We start from the raw sequence: 6,371 nt of genomic DNA on the forward strand, positions 1-6,371 counted from the left end.
GACTCCAGAGCTTCTCACACCAGAGTCAAGTTTGAACTGATCCTTCCTGATCTGGGGTCTTTCTGATACCAAATGGGAGAGGGGAATTCTGGACACTCCTCTGTAACAACCGTCTCTACCATCACCATCTTACCATCACCAACACTGCTATCACCACCACTACCACCACCACCACTATCACTACCATCACCACCACCATCACCATCACCAGCATCACCTTCACCACAACCACCACTACCATCACTAGCATTGCTGCCATCATCATCATTCTCATCATTAACCAATAAATCATCATTATTTACAATGCTCTTCATTGAGCAGCAATGGGTACCAGGCATCCTGCGTGGCTTTGTGAGGTAGATATAATTATCCCCATTTTACAAATGAAAAATCTGAGGCTGAGAGAAGTTCAGAAGCAGAGCCGAGATCTGAACCTAGAGATTCTATCTACACTTTCCCCTACTAAACACGTCATAGGACTGGTTCAAAGATTTAAATTCATTCTATTAGAACTGAACTATAAAACTGTAGAAGTACAGTTCTGAGTCTAAAGAGCACATTTATGGACAACGTAGATTTCATTCAAAAGAATTCATTTGAAGTCACCTTGACTGGAATGCATCATTTTCATAAAGTGAAAGGTAACCAGTCTAAAGATGCAATTGGCCAGCCCAGCTAAGGGCCCCAGTGTTTGTGGTAGGTAGGCTTCCTCTACAATGATTAACAATCATTTTCTTCAGGTCCCCCAAGGAGAAGCTGAGGCAAAGAGGGTTTAGAAGACCAGAGTTCTAATCACCTGACTTGCAGCCGAACTTGGGCAGATCCCTTCCCCTCTCTGTGTGTCCGTGACCCGAACTGTATACTGGGTAGGAGTCAGGTGGATGTCTTCCCACAGTTATGCCAGTCTAAGACTCTGTAAGTCATATTGGGAAAGGCCACAGTCTGGCTATTTGGGGGACAGGGTAGGTGGCAGAGGCTACATGGAAACCTGAGTCTCAACAGCTGGGCTCGGCCAGCCAGTCTGGGTTCCTGAGTCGCCTCTGCTAGCACTTGGCGAGTCAGTGATTCAGTAGTAATAGCTCTCTTTCCCTGCACGTTTGAAGTGCCCCCCAGGATGTTTTATGACGGGAGTCACTCCCTCCTGCCCTATGTATCGCAAGCAGGCCCCATGCACACAGTTGGTCATCCCTCAGCACTGCCCTCTTCCCACCTTCCTCTCTGCTTTCCCTCCCTCCAACCTTCTACAAAGGATCTGAGGTGACTGGGTTGGCCTCAGCATAGCTTGAGGGCCCTCCACATCTGACTCCCACCCCTTCCACTCCTGGTCCCCCTGCCCCCACTCAGTCTCTGGGGCATTTTTTTTTAGTGTGTGTGTGGTTGCTTTTTAAAAGAATTGTGGTAAAATGCACAGCATAAAATTTACCATCTCAACCATTTTTGATTGTGCCGTTCAGTAGTTAAGTATATTTACATGGTTGTACAACCAAGCTCCAGAACTCTTTCGTCTTGTAAAACTGAAACTGTACACCCATTAAACAACAACTTGGCAATTCCCCCCCCCCCCCCCCCCCCCCCCCCCCCCCCCCGGCAACCAGTATTCTGTTTCGTGTCTATGAATGTGACTGCTTTAGACATCTCCTCTAAGTGGGATCACACAGTATTGGCCTTTTGTGAGGCTTAGTTCACTCCGCATATGTCCTGGGGAGGCTGCAGGCCACATCTGCCCTGTCTCCTCACCCTGCTTTTGCTGGTGCTGTTTCCCCTGACAACTGATGTCACCCTACTCATCCTGCAGACTGGCTAAAAGACTTTCTCCGGAACTGTGTTAATGACTCCCTCCTCCGCAACACTGCACCTTCCTGTCTTGTCTCAAATGATGACTTGCTTGCACGCCGCTGACCATCCTTCAGGGGTCACGTCTGTGTGCTGGACAGGCCTGGACAAAAGGAAGGTGCCTGGGGACCATTAAAGCATTCTAGAATGAATGAATGAATGGAAGGATAAATGAATTAATGAACAAACCTGACCCAGCTTCTGCTTGTGCAGAAAATAATTTAAAAAATGCTTCTTTTGGCTGTTTCATCTGGACTCCATCTGTGAGAAGCGAAGACCATCTGGGGCTTCTGACCCACACTTGGACTCAGAGATGCATCCTGGTGCCCAGGAGGGAGGGCAGCAGCATGGGGGTAAGCGGCAGGCTGGAGGCAGGCGTTCCTAATGCTCAGGCTTCTCCCAGCCTGCCCTCAGCTCCATGGAGGAGGTCTGGAAACCTCAATGAATTTTAGCAGGTCAGGGCTGGATAGCACTCCTATTCTACAGATGGAGAAACTGAGCTCAGGAGAGCGGAGCAGGACCAGATACCCTTCCTAGGAGTCTCTCTACTCCCAGGTGCCTCCTGTGGTTTTCAAAAGGTTCAAACTCCAGGCAGAGGCGTGGCTCTGAAGAAGTCAGGAGGGGGTGGCAGTAGGAGGTGGGGGGTGAGCCGAGGAGGCAACAGTGCTGACTTCCAGGCCTCTTCCTTCCGCAGCCCCAGCATGAAAGGCCTTAATGGGGCCTCCAGCCTTCTTTCTTCCCCAGAAGAATGGCTACACAGAGGCCTTTGGCTTTGTCTGGAAGAAAGGGGCCTGTGATTAGTCCACCCCGGAGGGCCTCCTTCCTGCTTCACACAATGGCTCCTTTGAGCCTTCCCCACTGACACCTCCTGTGACTCCTGTTGGTCCTCAGACCCCCATGTGAAGGCCCACCTCCAACTGCCCTCACCCCACCCCACTCTTGGCCTCTGCTCAGAGCTGCATCCTCCCTGAAGGGACATCTGTGAGTTCACTGGACCTTCCCAAGGGCCTGGGGGCTGGGGCTATCATCCCCTTCTACAGATGGTAAGACAGAGGCGCAACGAGACCAGGTGGAGGAGTGATAGGATGGATCTTGCCCTCAGACCTCCAGATTCCAGGCCAGTGTGATAATGTGACGTCACTGCTCTACACTGGGACTTCAGTACCCAGCCCCCTCCAGCATTCTCCCCCTCCCCACAGTGGAACTGACCCAGGCCCACACCCCACACCCTCCAAGTCCACAGTGTCAGAGCCTCATGGGGGTGATAGAATCATAGACTTAGACTGGCGAAGTGGAGCAGAGCAGCCAGCCTCTCTCCATTGCACAGATGGGAAAACTGAGGCCCAGAGCAGGAATGGGCCTTGTTTATGGTCACTCCGCTAGTAAGAGGTAAAGGCAAAACTAGAAGCCTAGTGTCTTCCCTCCACTGATTATGGTGGTTACGGCCAGGGTCTGGCCACCTTGACAATCTCCCATCTGAGTGGTAACTCTGATCCAGTCCCCATGCTTCCAGACCCACAGTTTGCATACCTTTCCCTCCTGGCCTCCCGCTCCAGGCTCCAGCACAGAGCACTGTCAGGAGAGTCTTGGGTCAGCAGAGCAGAGCTGCATTGCACACATGACCCCTGGGCTCGCCGTGAAAGCCCCCCTCTGCCATCCTGGGCTTGGAAGGGATGAAGTTCCTGGGGTGGCAGGAGAAACAGAGTGCGCGCCTCTATGGCGGCACTGACATTTGTCTTCCACGTGCCCAGTCACCCAGCTGCTCCACTGTCTCCAAGTATGCACACCTCTGCTTGGAAGCCCTGCACAACCTGGGGTTCTGAGACCAGCACCAGTCCTACTATAGCATCGGGGACAGACAGAGAGGATAGGGGACAGGGGCAGGAGCTAGCAGGGGCAGTACCAAATAAGCACATAAACCAGCCCAAGAAAAAGAACTGCCTAAAACTTCTAGGAGGAGAGACCAACTTCACACCAGGCTCAGAGAGAGGGAGACAGAGAGAAGCAAAACAAAGAGCAGGAGAGAGACAGAGAGGAGAAAGACACACAGAGATTGACACAGACAGAATGAGGCAGAGACAGAAAGATAGGAGACAGGCAGACTGAGTCAGACAGCGAGAGGGTGGGAGAGAGAGCTAATAATAGGGATGGAAGGAGAGACTGACGGACTGGGACAGACAGGTAGACAAAAAGATGGAGAGAGAGAGAGAAAAGCCAAACAGGAGATACTGACAGACAGACCTACCAGCAGCAGCAGTGGGCAGACGTTCTGCTATGTTCTCATCAAACAGAATGCCGAGAGGTGTGTCTCAGGCCTGCCACTTAACCAGCTCTGGGGGTCTTTGCCCAGCCCCAGGGACTAGGCCCCCGGCCACAGAATGGAGCAGCATCCAAGCTCTGGGAAGGGAGGTTGCTGGAGAAAAAGTCATGTGGGTGGGAGGTGACGGTGGTGGGGACTCTGGCAAAACATCTCCTAGCTCAGTTACTGCCCCTGGAACATCGTATGGCCTTTCTGGGCCTTGTTTCCTCTGGATGTAATGGTGACTATGGGTAGAGCAGGGGTCTCCGAGGTCTCCTCCAGCACTAAGATCTGCCCTTAGCTTAGCTCTGTCTTCGTAGCTAACTTACTGCTCTATCCTATTTAATTCCTGACCTTCACCTCCTTGTCCAAGATGTCTGCTTGAGATCCAGCCATCACAACTGCATTTCAAGTAACTGAAAGGAAGAAAAGGGCAAAGAAAATACCTCTCTTTTAAAGAACACTTCATTTGGAAGTTATGCTAAACATTTCTTTTTCCATCTCATTGGCCAATACTTAGTCTCAGGGCTGCGTGTAGTTCAAGGGAGGCTGGGGAATGCACCCTTTCAGGCTGTGGACTGAACCCGTTTTACACAGCTCAGTGATGCCTTCACGGGCTTTCCTCGCAGCAGGCTTCCAACCAGCCTCATGGTGTTTTCCTTTTGCTTACTACCTAGATAGACAGATTTTAAATATACATTTCAAACAAGTGAAAATTCCCCTTCTTTTTCCCAAACTTATTCCTCCCCGAATATGACCGCTGTGAACAGTGTGCTGTGTCTGCAGAGTCATTTTGTATGTATTTATACACATGCGCGTATACCGTTTACAGGAACATAAGATGGGATTGCGATTCACATATTGTTCAGCAACGTGCATTTGTGGTTATTGTCACTTGGCACCGAGCCTTGGAGGTTCTGCCACGCCAGTCCACAAGGAGGTGCCCCCTTCTTTGTGCCAGCTGAGTGGTACCTTAGCATATTGGTGCATCAAAGCTTACTGATGGGTATTGGACTTGGTGACAAACCGCCTTGGGCATCTTCTCTTTATAATGCAAGTGTTCCTTGGCGATAGATTCCTGAAAATGGGCCAAAGTTTAATTCCCTTTGTGTTGTGGGTTCAACTCTTTCTGTGTAAAAAGCCTTCTCCTTGGGGAAGACAATTCATCAGGTCAGAGCTAGCAGACCCCTTCCAGCTTGGCTTGGGCTGGTCCCCCCCACCGCCGCTTCCACTGAGCAGCCCTGGCACCATCCGTGTTGCTATGCCTGCTATTAGGGGTCTTCACCAACATTGGAAGCCAGTCTCCATCCTAAAACCTGTGCTCGTTGGGCTGCCCCACCATTTTATGGACTGTACCCCCTTTCTCCTTGGAGGAGGATGAAGACAACTCCCCAGCTGTCCTCCTGGGAATTTAGGGGCCCGCCTGTACCCCTTCCTACACTCCCTGCCGGTCTCTGCACCAAGTTTTGGCACCTTCCGAGCCTTTGCTTCTCCCCAGTCTTGCTCATAGCCCTTCAAGAAGGGGAAGCGGGAGCATGGTGTGCCTAAGCCCACCCCCTCCTCAGCAGTGGGGATCTGGGGACGGTCCATGTGGTTTCGGGGGCTGCAGGTTTCGGGGACAGACACATAGCTGCCCCAGAGCTCCATCAGTTTTCTGGGGAGAGACCAGGCTATGAGGGGTTGAGGAGAAAGCTTTCTGAGTGGGCCTTTTGACTCTCCCCTTGGAATGGATCGTAACTGAAATTTGAGCCCCAAAGCCCCTGAAAATGTGACAAACTCCTCCCTCCCCCTGGTCAGGGCCCTCAGCCCAGCTGGGCAGCAGCAGGACGCCAGGCCAGCCCATCAGGATCACTTTATTAAAGGCTTAGCTGGTGGTTCCCCTCCAGCTTGGTGCAATCCTTCCCGCCCTCCCCTCCCGTCCCCGTGATGGATGGTGACAAATGAGGGTAGGTAGGGGGTTCCTGAGCCCATCCGGGGCCACAGCTGGGGAAGTCAGCCATCAAAGCCCTGAGCAGGCTTCTCCACCGAGGTGACTCCGAGGGCCAACGAGATCAAGTTTCGGGCAAATGGTTTGGGGGGTGGAGAGTCTCCTGCAGAGACAAGCTGTCCTGTGTGTGGTGTGGGGCCCCAGCCCAGCTGTGGGCCTGAGTGGGAGAGGTGGGGGTGGCCTGGGTTTCTCCGATTCTGGAATTACAGGCAGGAGGCCTGGGGGCTGGAGGAGGGGCCTGGCCAGAGCTGG

Source organism: Rhinolophus sinicus, chromosome 3 (genome assembly GCF_057876585.1).
Source record: "Rhinolophus sinicus isolate RSI-liver-muscle chromosome 3, RSI-T2T, whole genome shotgun sequence".
NCBI lineage: Eukaryota > Metazoa > Chordata > Mammalia > Chiroptera > Rhinolophidae > Rhinolophus > Rhinolophus sinicus.